Raw genomic sequence first — 18,771 nt, 5'->3', positions numbered from 1 at the left:
TGTCCCAACAGGGAACCTGAGAATGCAGCCGGTGGTTCTATCAGCTGACCATAGAGCTGATCAGAGACCAGAATGGCTCCAATCATTTCTATGGCCTAAGAAACCGGAAGCTACGAGCATTCCATGACTTAGATTTTGCCGGATATAAACAGCGCCATTGGGAAATTGGGAAAGCATTTTATCACACCGATCTTAGTGCGGTCAGATGCTTTGAGGGCAGAGGAGAGATCTAGCGTCCAATAGACTTTTTTTTCTTTGAAAAAATTGGAGTACCTGTCACTACTATCATAGGGGAAATTTACGTTCCCTGAAATAACAATAAAAATGATTAAAAAGAAAAAAAGAAGCACCCCTGTTCCCCCCTGCTCTCACGCAAAGGTGAACGCAAGCGTCGGCCTGGCGTCATATGTAAACAGAAATTGCACCATGCATGTGAGGTATCACCGCGCAGGTCAGATCGAGGGCAGTAATTTTAGCAGTAGACCTCCTCTGTAAATCTAAAGTGGTAACCTGTAAAGGCTTTTAAAATGTACGTAGTTTGTCACCGCTGCACGTTTGTGCGCAATTTTAAAGCAGGTCGTGTTTGGTATCCATGTACTCGGCCTAAGATCATCTTTTTTATTTCATCAAACATTTGGGCAGTATAGTGTGTTTTAGTGCATTCAAATTTAAAAAAAAAAAAAAAAAAGTGGGGTGATTTTTCCCTAAAAAATGCTTTGAAAAAAAAAAAAAAATTGCTGCGCAAATACTGTGTGGGGAAAAAAAAAAAGAAACACCCACCATTTAAAAAAAATATATAATATAATATAAATAAATGTTTGGGGGTTCAAAGTAATTTTCTTGCAAAAAAAAAAAAAATTATTTTCTCATGTAAACAAAAAAAGTGTCAGAAAGGGCTTTGTCTTCAAGTGGTTAGAAGAGTGGGTGATGTATGACATAAGCTTCTAAATGTTGTGCATTAAATGCCAGGACAGTTCAAACCCGCCCCAAATGACCCCATTTTGGAAAGTAGACACCCCAAGCTATTTGCTGAGAGGCATGTTGAGTCCATGGAACATTTTATATTTTGCCACAAGTTGTGGGAAAATTACAATTACTTTTTTTTTTTCAAAAGTTGTCACTAAATGATATATTGCTCAAACATGCCATGGGAATATGTGAAATTACATACCAAAATGCATTCTGTTGCTTCTCCTGAGTAAGGGTAGGATACCACATGTGTGAGACTGTTTGGGAGCCTAGCCGCGTACGGGAATGCCCAAATGGTACAACCCCCCCCCCCCCAAATGACCCCATTTTGGAAAGTAGACACCCCTAGCTATTTGCTGAGAGGTATGGCGAGTATTTTGCAGATCTCGCTTTTTGTCACAAAGTTTTGAAAATTGAAAAAAAATAAATAAATACATTTTTCTTGTCTTTCTTCTTTTTCAAAAACAAATGAGAGCTGCAAAATACACACCATGCCTCTCAGCAAATAGCTTTGGGTGTCTACTTTCCAAAATGGGGTCATTTAAGAAATGACATAGGCAAGTCAAACTAAAAGCTGTGTAAATTCCAGAAAATGTACCCTAGTTTGTAGATGCTATAACTTCTACAAACCATAGCAAACCAATGTACGCTTATTGACATTTATTTTTTTTTTACCAAAGACATGTGGCTGAATACATTTTGGCCTAAATGTATGACTAAAATTGAGTTTTTTGGATTTTTCTTATAACAAAAAGTAGAAAACAACATTTTTCATCAAAATTTTCGGTCTTTTTCCGTTTATATTGCAAAAAAAAAAAAAATCGCAAAGGCAATCAAATCAAATACCATCAAAAGAAACCTCTATTTGTGGGGAAAAAAAAAGGATCTAAATTTTGTTTGGGTACAACATTGCATGACCGCGCAATTACCAGTTAAAGCAGCGCATTGCCGAATTGTAAAAAGTCCTCTGGTCTTTAGAAAGCCAAATGGTTCTGGGCTGAAGTGGTTAACCAGTCTGCAGTCAGACACTGATAGAAGTTACAAGACTGCTATATACTGCTGATGAGAAAAGGTATTTAGCAGTTCATATTTACTAAAATAATTGCATTTCCATGTTCTGTGTACTGTGGGAGACCAGATATAGTGAATGCAGGGTCCTGGGTTTAGTAACACTAATGTTTCCTAATGTTTAGAAAAATGCTTCTTAGGGCTCATTCACACAGCACAGCAGCTTTCTATACAGGAGCTGGCTGGCAGATTCTGTGCGTAAATGCTTTGTACACAGTACATGTAGAATATTTGAGCAACGTTTACCGTATATACTCGAGTAAAAGTCGAGTTTTTCAGCACATTTTTTTTTTGCTGAAATTGCCCCCTCGACTTATACTCGAGTCAAGCACTTTTCTGCAGCAAAAAATTTCATTTTCCGAACCGACTTTGGGGCCCCGTATCTCAGGGCCACTTGGTGCTAGGAATCCCAAATTTGGTGTGCAAACCCAGTGGAACTGGTTCCACAACATATCCAAAGATGGAGTTCCTAGCACCAAGTGGCCCCGAGATACGGGGCCCCAAATCCGGTTTGGAAAATGTCATTCTCTGCTACAGAAAAGTGCTTAACATTTTCTGAACCAAATTTTTGGGGCCCTGTATCTCGGGGCCACTTGGTGCTAGAAACCCCAGCTTTGGTTATTTTATGGTGCCACTGGGTTTGCACACCAAACTTGGGGTTCTTAGCACTAAGTGGCCCCAAGATACGGGGCCCCAAATTCGGTCAACTGTGTCCATCTGCAGAAATGTCATTTTGGGACCCTTTGGGTTCAGAGACCCCAAATTTTGGCTGCAGCTAGGGGGCATCTAGGAACCCTTAACTACCGAGTTTGAAGTTCGGGGGACCTATGGCTGCAAATGGGCAAAGTGAGGCATGCAAATGGGCATTGTTGACCCTCTTTTCCACTTACAGTAGCTGTGCATTTCTCACCCTCGTCTTATACTCGGGTCAATACGTTTTTACCATTTTTTTTTGTGGTAATTTAGGGCCTCGACTTATACTCGAGTATATACGGTACATGTTCACAGTCCTACAGCATAAATGAAATAACAACAAAAAGTGCAGCGCTAAAAGTATCTATCATGTGATAATAAACATATGAATCTAAAATGAACACCCTTACAGATGTGAAAAGTTGTGAACATCAAATTATAATCAAATGTCCTGTGTGAAATATGAAACAGCAAATAAAAATGTCCACATGAAAAGTGTTAAAGGGATATCTCTTCAAGTTGGAAGATGCCGGTGAACATCCCGAGACCTATGGATATTCAGTAAGAAATGAGAGGGTACCGAATCCGTAGGACGCACATATCGTATGGCAGTGCGTCAGAAAGGCATGGGGAGGATCTCCCGTGGTATCCAGACCAAGTGATGTCTTGTAGGCCGCGATCTCCGATGGATGATGATAAACAGGGCTGCCATACGATATGTGCGTCCTACGGATCCGGTACCCTCTCGTTTCTTACTGAATATCCATAGGTCTCGGGATGTTCACCGGCATCTTCCAACTTGAAGAGATATCCCTTTAACCCTTTTCATGTGGACATTTTTATTTGCTGTTTCATATTTCACACAGGACATTTGATTATAATTTGATGTTCACAACTTTTCACATCTGTAAGGGTGTTCATTTTAGATTCATATGTTTATTATCACATGATAGATACTTTTAGCGCTGCACTTTTTGTTGTTATTTCTCATTGGACTTGGTTTGTTTGTGTGCTAGCTGCTTTTGTTTTCCCGTTTCTGGGTTTAGCGCAGCATTTTCACCTTCTATACCTACAGCATAAATGGCCTCTATTGGCCACCACCGCTTCTCAGCCAGTTGTTAGGACTAGTAACCAAGGAAGCCAATCCTACCATCTATGCCAATACACAGGCAGGCTGTTCCATATCAGCCAGTGGGAGAAACCATTTCTGTCTGTGTAAAATCTGATTGGCTTGGCTATCAGCGCAGACCTCAGGGTGAAACCACTGGCTTCAGAACTTCCCAGCCAAAAGGTCAGGTCCTGCTGGGATAGCACCTCCACTAATGCTTCACAAAAGTGTTCTGACTTCACCATGCAGGTGCTATTCAGATTTGGTCAACCTGCCCTCTGCCGAGGAGACTGGCAGTGATCTGGTTGTGGGCATTTAAAGCCCCAGGGTCTGAAGGGTCTTTATTGTAAATAAACGTAAATGTTTTCTATCCAACAGCTGAACTTTTAGAAGCTTTAAGACCTTTTCTGTATCTGATAAGAATTACTATAAGGTTGCTGGACCTTCAAAATTCTCCTGACGTTGCAAAGTACTGCAGTAGGCATCTAGGTACAGCCAGGCAATGCAATTACTATTAGTTGTCAGTCTTAGAACCCCCCCCCCCCCCAAAAAAAAAAAAAGATACAATCTCCTAAGATTTATGGAAGCCCAAAGCCACCCTGGGAGAGTACGTTGGGTCTGGTCTGAGAATTATTCTAACTGGGAGTACAGTAAAGTAGTGCTCCTTTAAAGATAAGGCTTGTAAATTTACTACCCCAAGCTGAAGTTATGTTAAAAGAAAGGCAGCTTTGAGTGTCAAGAAATTTAAGGAAGGCTCCTGTAAAGGTTTAAATGGAGAAAGGGTAAACCCTTCAACATTTCTGAGACATCACATGGTACTACAACTTTAGGAGTTCTAAGGGAACACCTTTTATTGGTGGAAAAAAATTAAAAAAAAAAAACAACGCCACAAGCATCTTCTAGTTTGGTGTCCAGAAACACTGAAAGTGCAGAAATATGTATTAAGCATACAGTGGTTGTAAACCTCAGACATGAAATATGAGCAAAGCTTCTCCCTCTATAGTGCATACTGGTCTCAATTCAGAGCACCAAGTGTCATTTCTGTCTGCTGCCTTGTTCCTCTGCTATAAGCAGGAGTCAATTCTGACAAGTTTCCTTGACACTAAAAGAAAAATGGTGACGGGGAGGACACAGCTTGTGGTTGGCAGCCTCAGCTGTGTTCCTGTGTGCTGGGGTGTGTCTTTTTCCTCCAATCAGCTCTCAGAGCTCTCCTCACTGATGCAACTTCAGCTCCCCAACCCCTGCTTTTCAAAGATCCTGTGTAAATTCTGCACAATGAATAGATGTAGGGGAAAGATGGCTGCAGAATAAAACCGATACAATTTATGTGGGAGGATTTGTTTAATCTCTGTATCACCTGAGGCCAGCCACTTCACTGGATATGTGCGAGGGTTTATAACCACTTTAAGGAATAGCTTAAAATGACCCCATCTTCATTGAATTTGAGAATTACTGGGATTTTTTGGGTGGAAGGGAAACTTTTTTATACCTTTGCATAGATTGATGGTTCTTGGTCTGCCTGCTCAAATAAATCCAGTACTGCAATAAAGAGGACGTAAACCCTGGTGGGTTTTACGTCCTCTTTATTTCCCTGCAAAGGTAAAGCATAATGGGCTACTATGTATCGCATAGTAGCTCATTATGTGTCACTTACCTGACACAGAAGCCCGCGCTGTCGCCGTTGTCCCCACGAGCAGGGAGCTTCCATCCTCGCAAACACCAGCTCTGTGACTGGCCGGGGTCGCATGACGTCACTCCACGCAGGAGCCGTCAGTCACGGCACAACCCCTAATGGAAACGGCATGATGTGCTCTTCCTAAAGGGCCAATGACATCAGCGCATGCACTGTAGTCATTGGCGATCGTCTTTTTAGTAAATATCTCCTAAACCGTGGAGGTTTAGGAGATATTTCACGCACCTACAGGTAAGCCTTAATATAGGCTTACCTGTAGGTAAAAGTGGTTGTACAGGGTGTGCAACCACTTTAAGGTGACCATGAACAGCACCTAGGGATCAAACGTTCTTTGTTCTCTGCTGCAAGATGCTTCTTGCAAGGTCTAAAAAAAAAAAAAAAAAAAAAACTGAAGATCTGGAGCCTCTTTGGTGACTAAAGTGAGAAACTGGTAGTTTTGTCTGAAAGAATCAGAACACCTTGGTTTCTGACTTCTTCCTGCAAAATCAGCAGCGCTTACCCTACGGCATCCAGTTTTGTGTAATTAGATTATATTGCTGCTATTCCCACACTGATGAGTGGTTTGTACCATCAGGCCCCAGGCACTGGCATCCGCCCATAAACATCACTGGTTAAGACAGTTTCCAAAGCTACTCAGCCAACAGGTTTTCCTCATCTACCAGGCTAGACAAGCACACAATTTCTGAAGAAGGTAGACAGTGATTCTAGAAAGTTTGGAGTGTGGTTCTGAATTGATAGGAAAACCATTTTGTTAGACTCTGAATGTTATACCCAAGTGACTTCAGGAATGAAGGCAGTCATTAGATACAGAAGTTTCATGATTTGTCTTAAGAAAACACGAGAGAATGCCTTTTAATCTCCTATTTTCTCCCAGTCTAGAAAAAGGTTTTGTGGTATAGAATATATCTTTTCATCCAAAAAAAATCCTGTACTGTCACGGAATAAGAAACAATTTTTCCCAATTCACTCATCCCTTGGAGGCAGGTTCAAGCCTCCAAAATGTATTTCCAGACAGCCCTTAGCGGTTTGACAGGTTCTCCTGATCTCCACAGTGGCTCCAGAAGAGGAGCATCTGAGTCTGCTGTGATCTGGCCATCCATCTCGACCGATCCTTTGCTGGGCACTGAACTCAGAGACACGCTTGAAATAAGTGATGTTTGAGTGCAAATTGCACTTCTTTTATGGTTTCCCAATAAACCTCGTTACAACACTATGGTCAGCTTGGCACCCCACTCTTTCCCTTCTTTTGTTCACAGCCTTAGCAACCACATGAGGGGATTCCTTAACCTCGTTCACAGCAGATACTGAGCTGCTGACCTCAACACCTCCTCATTATGCAAGCAGTTGACCCAAACATCCAGGTTGTAAACCATAAAGGTGTCAGCCAAGGCCGGTACCGTGACAATAGTGCTACTATCCCAGGCTCTCCTAATCAGGGCCCTTGTCTTCGTATTCTTTGAATGATCCCAAGTCATTTAGGGAGAAATTTCCATAAGTTATGAAATTCTAGGGGTCTAGGGTCAGTAGTGTAGAAGACAGGGGTCTGCAGGGCAGAAGACAGTGGTCAGCAGAGTAGAGGACATGGTCACTGCTGGCAGGGCACTCACGAGATCTACTACTTCCCACACAGCACGTAGCTGAGATTGGCATCCCTCCTCACTGTGTGTAACTGACTACTGCAGCTGCCAATCTGATCAGGGAAACCCCGATCAATCCGATCACTCCCAAATTCCCCCCTCCAAGTACAAATATTCCCCCCCAAATCCTCTCCCTCAAAATCTCTCCTAGTACAAATCTTCCCACGGAACCCCTCCTCTTAGCACAACCCCCTCCAAAATTACCCTTCACAGCACAAATCCTCCTTAATGCCGTCCTCCTAGCACAAACCTTCCCCAAACCTGCCTCCTAACACATAACCCCCCATTGCTCCTAGCTGAGCACATATATTACACCCCTGCCCACCCATTATCCTTCCCAAGCACAAGCCTCCAAACCCTCCCCCCCCCTTTCCAATCTTACAGGCGGGAACTAAAGTACTAAGAAGGTGCGGGCTCTCTGTGCCCCCCCCCCCCACTGTTAAATTAGCGCTCCTTCTTACAGGAAATTACACAGGGTCGCTCTTAGATCAGATGGTACACAGCTTGATTACCCGTCCTCTATCTCCGCCAAAGGCTGCTTCTCTGCCAGAAATGTGGGAGGGGGGCTGGTAATCAAGCAATGTACTGTCCGATGTAATAGCGACCCTGTCCAATCTGCTGTATGGGGGATCGGTGTCATGACAGGAGGGGGGAGAGCACACAAGAGAGCTCCTAACTCCTCCCGCCTCGCTCCTGTCTGCCACTGACCTCTACTGTCTGGACTTTATATTAGTTCACTGCACCAGTCTGCACTCTGCCCCTTGTCCTGGCCCCAAGTGCAGAGATTGGGGGAGAAGCTCAGTGGGCGCGAGTACAATTGTTCATGGGTGGGTTGGGCACATTAAGGTTAAAAAATAAATAAAACACATTCTACCTCTTTCTGTGTGCAATCCCTCTCAAATACCTACCAGAGTCCATCAATCCAGCTCTGTTCCTGACTGCATTTCCCACAAGCTTGGCCAAGAACAGTGGAAGCTGCTGTGGTCAGTGAAATCCTGCTAAAAGGAAGTGAGGGACCAAACTGTGCTGTGCACATCTATAGACACACACACCAGACTCAAAAACAAGCCCGCAGGTGTGGCCCCATAAGAAATAGTTTCCTATGGTGGCATAAAGTGAAGAGGAAGAGCCTAGAGCATGGGCAGGGGACACCAGAAGTGGAGGTTCGGGGCAATCCTATGCAAAGGTATTACAATTATAACAGTTTTGTTATTTTAGAAAAAATTCATAAAAATAATAGTAGGCTTTACAACCACTTTAAACACCATCTCTGGGCATGGCTGCACTCAGTGCTACAGTCACATACAAAACTGGCAAATAGCTTATCATTGGAGCAATGTGCAATCACTCAAGACTGATTGCTTTAACACATTGCTTGTTAGGCTTATGGCACAGGAAACCGTTTTCTATTGGGTCATGTTTTTTGTTAATTTTTTTGCATACAAACTTCCTCATGTGTATATATGTATGCACTTTTTTTTTTTTTTTTTTTGGAGCCTGTAAAGCATTGCACCAGTGATCTGCAGATCGCTGGTGCCATGCAGGTCTCCTGCAGATCTTTCTGTGCATCTGTGTGCCTTACATTCCACACAGGCAAGTGGATACGACGACAGGAAAAATCAATGAACTACCACAGCGGTCCGCAGTGCCATGGTATCTCACTGAGATGTTAGGGCTTGTAGTTCGTTCACACAGAGAGAACTTCTCCCTGTACTGCTGTCACAGGGAGCGCAGGGATCGGGCAGCGGCTGCAGCATTGGGAACCGTAAAAAACAGGTGAAACATGCAACATGTTCCCAAAGCTAAACTTATCCTTTAGACCCCTTTCACACTGGGGTGTTTTAGCGCTAGAAATAGCCTCTGCAAAGCGCCTGAAAACCGTCTCCCATTCATTCCAGTGTGTCATTTCACACTGAGGCAATGCGCTTGCGGGACGTTCTGAAAAGTCCTGCAAACAGCATCTTTGGGGCGGGTTGGGAGCACTCCCAAAACGCCCTGCCTATAGGAATGAATGAACGGGTAGCGCTTTCAAAGCGCCTCAAAAGTGATTTGAAAACGCCACAAAAAATTTTTATTTTTTTTTTTTTATCTTAATGCATTCTATGTGAATGTGAGTTAGAGACCTTCGATGGTAAGCTCCAAGGGCAGGGCCTGATGTGAATGTACAATATATATGTAAAGTGCTGCATAAACTGATGGCGCTATACAAGAACCTGTAATTAAATAACATAAAACACCTCTCCAAGTGTAAATATGTTTTCAGAGGAGCAATAGTCCTTCCTGCTAATGTAAATGAGCCTCGGGGCTCATGCGCACAGGAGGTTTTTACAGCTGCTGTTAGGGGGGTCTGTAGTTTTTTTAACTGCCTCTAAACGCCCCTCCATGTTAGCCTATATGTCCATGCACACCAACTGTCAGAGGTGTTTGGAGGCATAAGCGTTTAGGGGCAGTAGAAAAAAAAACGACAGCCTGTGCGTCGCAGAGTAGAGGCTGTTGAGCTGTAAAAACGAAAAACGCTGTGACAAGCTTTTATGTCAAGTTTGCCATTTTTAGGTATTTTTACTATAAAAAAAATGCCTATAAAACGATTATCAAAAACATGGCTAACAGCGTGTTTTTAATGCTGCTTTTTCCTGGCAGCAGCACTGGTGTTTTTTAAAGGTCCTGTGTGCATGAGCCCTTAAAGTGGAACTTCACTCTCAATCAACAGTGATCATTTTTTAATCCTCATGCTGCCAGCATTAGTAAATAGATAGGGAAGTATATCATTTACTGCTTTTAAAACTTTTTTTTTTCTTTACATTTCTTCAATTATTTTCTGGATTCTTGCCTAGGCAAATGATGTCATACATCCCAGGAGTCTTCAGGAAAGAAGGAGGGGTTTTCTCAGCTAAGCACCCTCTCCTGCATGCATGCTTGAGCTAAGGGCAGATAGATTCTAGGAAGTAAATGCTACATAAATCGTTTGCCCTTACTCAAGTTGATCATGGCCAGAAATGTTAAGGGGTATTTTTCAAAGTGATTCTCAACAAAATAAAGCATAGAGACATACATTTATAAATGGGCGAGTTTGCTTTGAATATAAAAAAGTAATTTAGCCGTGTCACACTTGTGTGTTCTGCGAGATCGCATGAGACTCGCAACACACTGCAGTGCAAATCACATGCGATGTCCGTGCGATGCAATTTCAGCCATACAGATAATATGGCTGATATTGCATCGCATTCGGATCAAACTTGCACAGGACCCTTTTTTTAGTCCGCACCAGAATCGGATCACATTGGTGTTCACATCCAATTCAAGTCCGAACTGTCAGTTCGCAGTGCGATATGCAAGCTGAAATGGGGGTGTCATTAACATTGTATTGACACTCCCAGCAGTTCGCTTGGAGCAGTGTGAACTGCCGTGTGAGTCTGGTGCGATGCAGGAACGCAGTGGATTTGCACAACTATGAACTGAGCCTTAAATACTGTTTTTGGTTTGTGGTGCTCAGATGTAGTAAAGATCCACTTTAACCGCTTGCCGATCGTATACTTCACGGCAGCAAGGTGGCTCTCCTATGCAGGATCACGTACCTAGTACGTGATCCGCTCCAAAGGGGTTAGGAGTGCGACCGCGCGCCCCTGCTGTGCATGAACCAATCAGCGAGTGCCAGCTGCCGCACCTGACGATTGGCTCCGGACGTTACCGAAGAGAGCCCTGTGTAGGTAAACAAACACAGGGCTTCCTACTGACAGCAGCAATGTGCTGTTTATTTTTTCATGCAAAGCACATTGCTTAGTAAAAGCAGCACACACAGTAACACATGCTGGCCACACATTTAACCCCTTGATCACCCCTGATGTTAACCCCTTCCCTGCCAGTGTCATTAGTACAGTGACAGTGCATATTTTTAGCACTGATCACTGTATTAGTGATACTGGTTCCCAAAAAAAGTGTCAGCCTGGGTTCACACATGTGCGGTGCGAATTGAAGCTCAGGTTTCACTGGGAAGATAAAAATCAGTTGTTCAGAGGTTCCTCTGTGTTTTAGCTGCGGATCAGTGAGCAGGGAGAGGGGGAGGTGTAGTGAGGAGAAGGAGAAAATCCATGTTCAGAACGCAATGCATCCGTGAATCAGATGCATTCCCATAGAAGATAATGGGCTTGTGATTCGCACCGCAATGCCCAGAAAACACACACGTTTTTTGTGCAATGCGCAGTGCGAAAGCAACGCACATATGTGAACCAGATGCATTCATATGAATGTATTTTAAAATGTCCTGCGAATTGGATGTGGTGTAATCCACATCTAATTCGCATAGGTGTGAACGGGAGGCCAAGTTAATTGTCCGATGTGTTCGCTGTGTTTTTAGGTTCCCTGGAGTTCAGCTGTAACACATACATGTTAATGTGCATTACGGCTAGGCATCTCATGCTTTGCATGGGCCGCAAAGTGCGCCAAGCTGGCTCGAAAAATCATACCTGCTGAATTATTGGTATGGCAATGCAGGGCAGTGTGTTTCCATGCAGGTATGTTATGGCAGGGCATTTAGAAACTGAGTAACCACATCACCATGGTGCAAAGTTATTTGTCCTTAGACAGCAGAGGTAGTAGCCTGTGTCCAAAAAGATTCTCCCCTGCCTGTAACCAGAAAGGCTTGGAATTCCTTTTGCTTTGTTGCACCTGGAATGTACGGTAATTAAGTAAAGTCGATTTTCTGTTTTAGTATGCAACAAGTCACATTGCCAAACAGCGGTCAGGTCACTGAGCAACAGTACAGTACAAGCAAGACTAGATTTTCCTGTTCAGTTTGGCAGATAAGGAGAACACCTTATTATTCTGATCTTCAATGCCAGCCAGTCTTTACTGATAACAATGGTAAGTGAGCAGGAAGGAGCAGAGAATTACACAATCTCACTGATGTAATCAAAGAGTCATCTATAGACTGGAGTAGGGCAAGGTCACCAAGCCTATAAATAAATGACACGACTACTACTGGTATGTAAGGTCCCTTCCACTCATGCGGTTCATTTCTTCGGTTCAGTCATGACAAAAACCGATGAAGTATTCATCCGATTTTTTTATCTGATCTTTTTTAAAAACAGAAGAAAACTGGAGCTTTGATCAGTTTAAAAAAACAGATGACGGATGTGGATGTAAATGGCCGATCATCCATTTTTCTATAGAGATGCATTGATTTCCGTTTCTTCATCCGTCAACAGATGAATGAAAAACAGACAAACGGACAGCATGTGTGAAAGGGACCTTATTAGGCTGTTAAAAAAAAAAAAGAAAAAAAAAAAAGAAAAAAAAAAAAGAAAAAAAAAAAAGCTTTTTGGAACTAAAAGCAGAGTTCCACCCAAAAGTGGAACTTCCACTCATTTGTCTCCCCCCCACTCCGGTGCCACATTTGGCACCTTTTCAGAGAGTCCGGGCTACGGCGAATTACGTCACAGCTCGGCTTCCTCCTCTCCCCGCCGCCAGGCCAGTAGGAGAGCGCAGCGGTGACTCACGCATGTGCATTAGGGACCTGGCGTGAAGCTGTAATGCTACACTACCGGGTTCCCTTACCCGCAATGGCAGTGGCAGTACCGGACAGCTGATGGAAACATCGGCTGCGGTGCCGACATCGCTGGACTCCAGGACAGGTTAGTGTCCTATTATTAAAAGTCAGCAGCTGCAGCATGCGTAGCCACTGGTTTTTAATTTTTGCAGGGGTGGGCGGACCTCCACTTTAACACCTTCACTATATTGTACACAGCACACAGACCAGGCCATAAGAGGTCATTTTAATGACACGTTGCCCCCTTGCCCCATAACCCTAAAGGCACGTATGAACAAAGTGTATTCCTGGTGATTTTAAAGTGTTTTTTTTTTTCAGAAGTTTTTCAGCTGTTTTACAGGCTGTATCAATATTCAGGAGCTGGGCAAGGGGAGAAGAGTTTTTGTTTTTTTACAGGAAGAAAAGAGTTTTTTTAGACACAAAAAGTGCAAGGAAACAAGCAAAAAATGAAAAATTTTGCACATTGCATGTCTGCAGGTATTCCCAGTCTGCGAGGCCAAAAATGCCCAAAAAGTCTAAAAAAAAAAAAGGCTCATGCAACTTTTTGCACATGGGGCGGCTGAGCTTACAAGTGTAAGATGGAATCTGAATGTTGAGTGTGGTCAGCCACAGGAAAACAGCCAGAAAACTGCTCATGTGTGAATAGGGGATGAAACATAGCATAACATAACATAACATAGAATACACATAGCAGTTTTTTTAACCTTCAACTGCAAAAATGTGGGGATACCTGCATGCAATTTGCATAAGAGTGAACCCAGTCTTAGCGTTACACCCCATACACACTTGTGTGACTTGTCATGTGACTTTGGACATCAATGTTGCAAGACCAGTCATACCACATGTTTTCCCAATGAGAACCATTCATGTATGTACGACTTAATGTTGCAGTGACTTCAAAGTAGTTCATGTACTGCTTTGGTCCAAAGTTCATGCAACTTGAGGGCCATAGACCTCAATGTTAACCCTCAAAATTTGCATGAAAGCCGTACCTGAATGTTTTACATGCAACAGTGGGTCCGACTTTGCAGAGAGACAACAAGTCACATCCAAGTCGCACCCATTCAAAGTTGGAGCCTTAGGCCCCTTTCACAGCTGAAAAACAGACAGGTGGACCTGATCAGAACACCCATTGTTCTCTATGGGGCGGCAGATGTCAGCTGACATGTTTCCGCTGTCACCCCACAGTATCCGATCAAAACAGACAGAATAGGACCCGTTCCCTATCCATCCGGCGGATCGAATGAAAACAAACAGACAGTCTGTTTCCATCCGGCCACCCCATAGAGAACAGCGGGCTGTGTCTGCATAGCGGAGCGCACACAGACCTGTCGTCATCTTCCTGCTCAGCGGAGAGATCCCTCGCTGAGCAGGCAGATCCACTTGGACGGATTCCACGCCACCTGAAAGGGGCCTTAAAGTGGAGTTTCACCCATATAAAAATCAGCAGCTACAAAAAGTTTAATATAATAATATAAATCAGACACTCACCTGTCCCACGGCCCAGCGATGCAGGCGAACGAAGCCCCGTTCCTCTCCCCCTCCTCTTTGCACTGCCGGCATTCTGACTGTGGGTGCCCAGCTGTGGCGCTGTGATTGGCCGGGCATTCTTCTGGGACCCGTGACGTGTCCCAGAAGATTGCACAGGGGAGGGGAAAGAGGTGAACTTCCTTCTGGGGCCGCAGAGCACCAGGAGGAAGCGGGAGCTGTATGCCCCTAAAAAGAGGGTGTCTGCCCCCCCCCCCCCCCCCCCCTAAAAAAATGACATACCAAATGTGGCATATCAGGGAGTCACCGTAATTTAAAGTGGAAGTTCCATTTTTGGGTGGAACTCCACTTTAAGCAAGTCTTGTGATTACTATATTAGATTCCTGATAACTACCTTGTGTACTGCCAGCTTTCTAGTACAAATTATGCGAAGGTTCAGAGTTTAGAGTGGCATTAAAGGATAAAAAAAAAAAAAAAAAAAAGGTCAAGAACGCAGGCTTTTTTTTTTTTGCAGAACAGTCTTTACTTGAATGAACCCAACTTACCTGTCCATTGGCAATCTCCTTTAGAATGTAGACTGAGCTAAACAGGTTACATTCTTGGCACAGTGCCTCGGTGTCACAATGAATAAATTCCTGTGTATGTGTAGGAGTTACATCACCGTGTACCGGCCAATCAAGAGAGCTGACGCCCGGCACCACTGAAGAAGTCAAAGAGAAGATGTGGGTGCTGGTGACGGACCTCACAAAATTAATTGGAGCGGAGATTAGTTCTGCCTTAAGCGAGACCCTTTATTGGCCAACTTAAAGACGCTACATTCACTTTACAACAATTCGTAGACACAAGCAAAATCGCATCATCCATATGTGCGTTTTTTGCTCCATGTGCATAAGGCAGTATATTCTTTTTAAAGGGTTGCCCTATATGTGACAAACACAGCAAATTAGATCATTCACTGCTTTGGGCTTCAAGGGTTTGGTGCGTTTTAGTGCAAAAAATGGACATCTGTTAAGACGTATTTGAAGTGCCAATAACAAGGAATAGTATTGCAATCATGACAGGTTTTTTTACACTTTTCATAAATGCATGCAAAAATTGCACAATTTTGTGTGTGTTCACAAAACAAAATGAAGCCCAAGTTTTCCTAAGGCTTAATGTACACGGGACGTTTTTACAACCTCTCCTGAATGATTTAACTTGATAGATAGTAAACCATGTTTAAAATGTCCGTTTTGCTGCATTTACAAAATAAATAAATAAAAAATTGTCTTCAAAATAGCCAAAAATTAAAAATGCCTGTAAATGAAATGCAGCTAAATGCAAGTTACCACGTTTAGAAGCGTTTGGCGTTTGAAATGCCTCCAAAAAAAAAGCATTCAGAAGCTGTGTTTAGATTCCAAAAAAAGCCTCTAAATTTAACTGCCTAGAAACAACTATAAACTGCCCTGTGTACATGTACTGATAAGATAACAGAGGAGAGTTCAGGAGCAGTTGAAAAAAAAAATGCCCACCTGCTCCTAAATGTCCATTTACCAGCAGTATACATGAGGCCAAAGCTTGCATATTTAGGCCTCATGTACACTGCTGGTAAACGGATATTTAGGAGCAGTTGGGAATTTTTTTCAGCTGCCCCTGAACTCTCCTCTGTTATCTGATCAGTACATGTACACAGGGCAGTTTATAGTCATTTCTAGGCAGTTGAGTTCAGAAGCATTTTTTGGAAAGCAAAAAAAAAATGCATTCAGGATGGATGTTCAGAGGCATTTGAAAAGCCAAACGCCTGTTGCTTGTAAAGTCGGTAACACGCAATAAGCCACGTTTCATTTACAAGCACTTTTAATTTTTGACTATTTGAAATAAAAAATAAAAAAACACTTCTAAAAAAGTAAACGCAGCAAAACAGACATTTTTAAACATCGGTTACTATCTGTTAAGTTAAAACTCCGTTCAGGAGAGATTGTAAAACGTCCCGAGCACATTAAGCCTTAGGCCTCATGCACATTGGACGTTTTTACAGCGGCTGTCTTTGGCTAGTGGGTTTTAGGAGGAGTTTTTCACCTGTAAAAAGGCTCTAATGCTGGCCATACACTATACGAAAAATCAGCCGAACCCATTTTCGAAAAACAAACATTCAGCCGCGAGAGCAAACGATAGTGCCACATGTAATGACCGATAAATCGTTCAGTGGACATAAATGAATGCATTTTTTGTTAGTTTCTTTTACATATACCTAGTGCAGACAGTTTGGACGGGAAACACATTAACCTTTCAATTTATCGTTCGTTCAAAAATTTCCAAACTTGTCCTCTTTTTTTAGCTCCCAAACGATTATCGATTTTGTGTCCATTAACTGGCTGAAAAACGAATGCACTGGCCAAACGACCCAATTTCGGGTGATTTTTCATATAGTGTATGGCCAGCAGAACTCTTGATAAAAATCTGAAAATGTTGCTATACGGCGTTTTTGAGCCATAAGCCTTTGTGGGAGTATAAATTTGCTAAAAAAAAAAAAAAATTCTACAGCCAACACTACTGGCATTACTATAACATCCAGTAAGCATTAGGCCTTAAAGCACGGGCGGCACAGTGGTGTAGTGGTAGCACTCTCGTCTAGCAGTAAGAAGGGTCGCTGGTTCAAATCCCAACCACGACACTACCTGCCTGGAGTTTGCATGTTCTCCCTGTGTCTGCGTGGGTTTCCTCCAGGTACTCCGGTTTCCTCCCACACTCCAAAGACATGCTGGTAGGTTAATAGGATCCTGTCTAAATTGTCCCTAGTATGTATGAATGTGAGTTAGGGACCTCAGAGTGTAAGCTCCTTGAGGGTAGGGACTGATGTGAATGTACAATGTATATGTAAAGCGCTGCGTAAATTGACGGCGCTATATAAGTACCTGAAATAAAGCGGAGTTCCACCCAAAAGTGGAACTCTTATATGCCTCCCCCCCCCCTCTGGTGCAACATTTGGCACCTTTCGGGGCGGGTACCTATTTTTGACAGGTACCGGTCACCCACTTCTGGGAGACTGCACTGCAGCATTAGGAAACCGATCGGTTTCCCTTACTACGAATGGCAGCAGCACCTGAGAGCCAATCGGAAAATCGGCTGGGGAGCCGACATCGCAGGATGCCTGGACAGGTAAATGTTCTTATATTAAAAGGCAGCAGCTACAGTAGTTTTAGTTGTGGACTTTACTTATTTTGGTGGGGGGGGGGGGGGGGCAGAACTCCGCTTTAAAGAGATCTTCACCCTAGAAAACATTCAAAGTGAGCAGCTAATACATAAGAAGCAACAAATACTGTAGCTGCTGACTTCTAATACAAGGGCCACATGCTTGTCCCGGGATCCCGCACCGTCCTCACCCCCAGGCTGGTTCTTCTCCAGTCTTCAGGTCCCCAGCGCTGGCATGTTTACAAAGGGAGGCTGTGATTTCTTGCGGGTTCACAGCCAGTGCCGTCGGCAGTAACTGCATACAAAAAAAAAAAAATCCATCAGGCTAGTTGTAGAAGTCCCGATGGATCCAATTCAAGTCCAACCAGCCTGCTCAGGGACGGATGGATTGTGGATTCCATCCATCTATGGCCGACTTTACACAGTGGACGGCGGTGGATGTAGAAGGTCCTGTCTACATGACATTTCTGGTCCTGGAGGTCGGCGGTGTACACAGAGACACACGACCCTTCTGATCAGATCTGCCTGACAACCTGTGTGCAAAGGCCCTTACTTTCTCCATCAGATCATCCCCCCACAGATCTGATCACTTGCCCCTCTCATTTAGATTGTAAGCTCTTGGGAACAGGGCCCTCCCTAGCCTCTTGTGTTGGAACTGTCACTATATACACGGTATAAAGATCACAATGGGAGCTCTGTCAGTGACAGAGTTCATAGGAAGCCTTGGATTTCATTGGGAAGTGTGGGGACTCCATGGAAGTTACTGTATATTGTGAAGTCCCTAACATGGACCATGTGGCAGTGCCACCCTCATCTGCCAGGCACTGTCATCATCCCCCCAGTACAGGAACCCGTCCAGGGCAGACACAAGTGATAGGAAGGATGGAGGGCTGCTGATGACACAGATGTCTGTCTGGGCGCAGTGTATAGAATGACAGCTCCTCCGACCCCCCACACCCCATCCTGTCACATTCCTACAACATACGTTACACAGGGAAACACAAACACACCTACCGACCTCCTGATGTACGATCTACACTCCGAACTGCCAGCCAGCCAGCGATCCAATGCTACACAGGAAGACAAACTACAAGGTCCATCGTGCCTTGCGGGAACAACAGGAACAACTGGTTCAACAAGCTTTATTGATTCCGAGCAACTCCTTCCCCTCCTCTCCCCTCCCCCTTCTGTTTGTCGCTGACTGTGTTGCTGTGACAATGTCGCCTGCTGGTTTCCCGGCACGGCTCACCCCTCCGCCATTGTCCTGGGCTGCAGTCATGTGTGTGGTGTCAGTACCCTTCATCCCTCACTGCCTTCATAAAATTAATCACTGGGGGTTACACTTCACATTTCCAATCAATAAAAATCTCACTGTGCCTTGGTAATGGTGCCCAAAGCC

General features: G+C 43.8%; 1 protein-coding gene across 3 annotated transcripts in view; it reads right to left on the bottom strand.

Annotated features, from left to right (window-relative positions):
• The window catches only part of FAM3C (FAM3 metabolism regulating signaling molecule C), a 94,052-nt gene extending 75,528 nt beyond the window's left edge, over positions 1–18,524 (bottom strand). Inside the window, exon 1 of one of the 3 annotated variants that reach the window (XM_073619803.1) lies at positions 18,391–18,524. The gene's annotated coding sequence lies outside the window, so the exon portion shown is untranslated. Of the gene's footprint in view, positions 1–18,382 lie in introns of all 3 variants that reach the window. The other 2 variants (XM_073619805.1, XM_073619806.1) reach the window with 2 other exon arrangements.
• Between the last annotated feature and the right edge of the window lie 247 nt (positions 18,525–18,771).

This window comes from Aquarana catesbeiana, linkage group LG03 (assembly GCF_042186555.1).
Source record: "Aquarana catesbeiana isolate 2022-GZ linkage group LG03, ASM4218655v1, whole genome shotgun sequence".
In the NCBI taxonomy this organism is placed as follows: domain Eukaryota; kingdom Metazoa; phylum Chordata; class Amphibia; order Anura; family Ranidae; genus Aquarana; species Aquarana catesbeiana.
The sequence above is the reverse complement of the archived record's forward strand: the minus strand, read 5'-3'. Positions and strand labels throughout refer to the sequence as shown.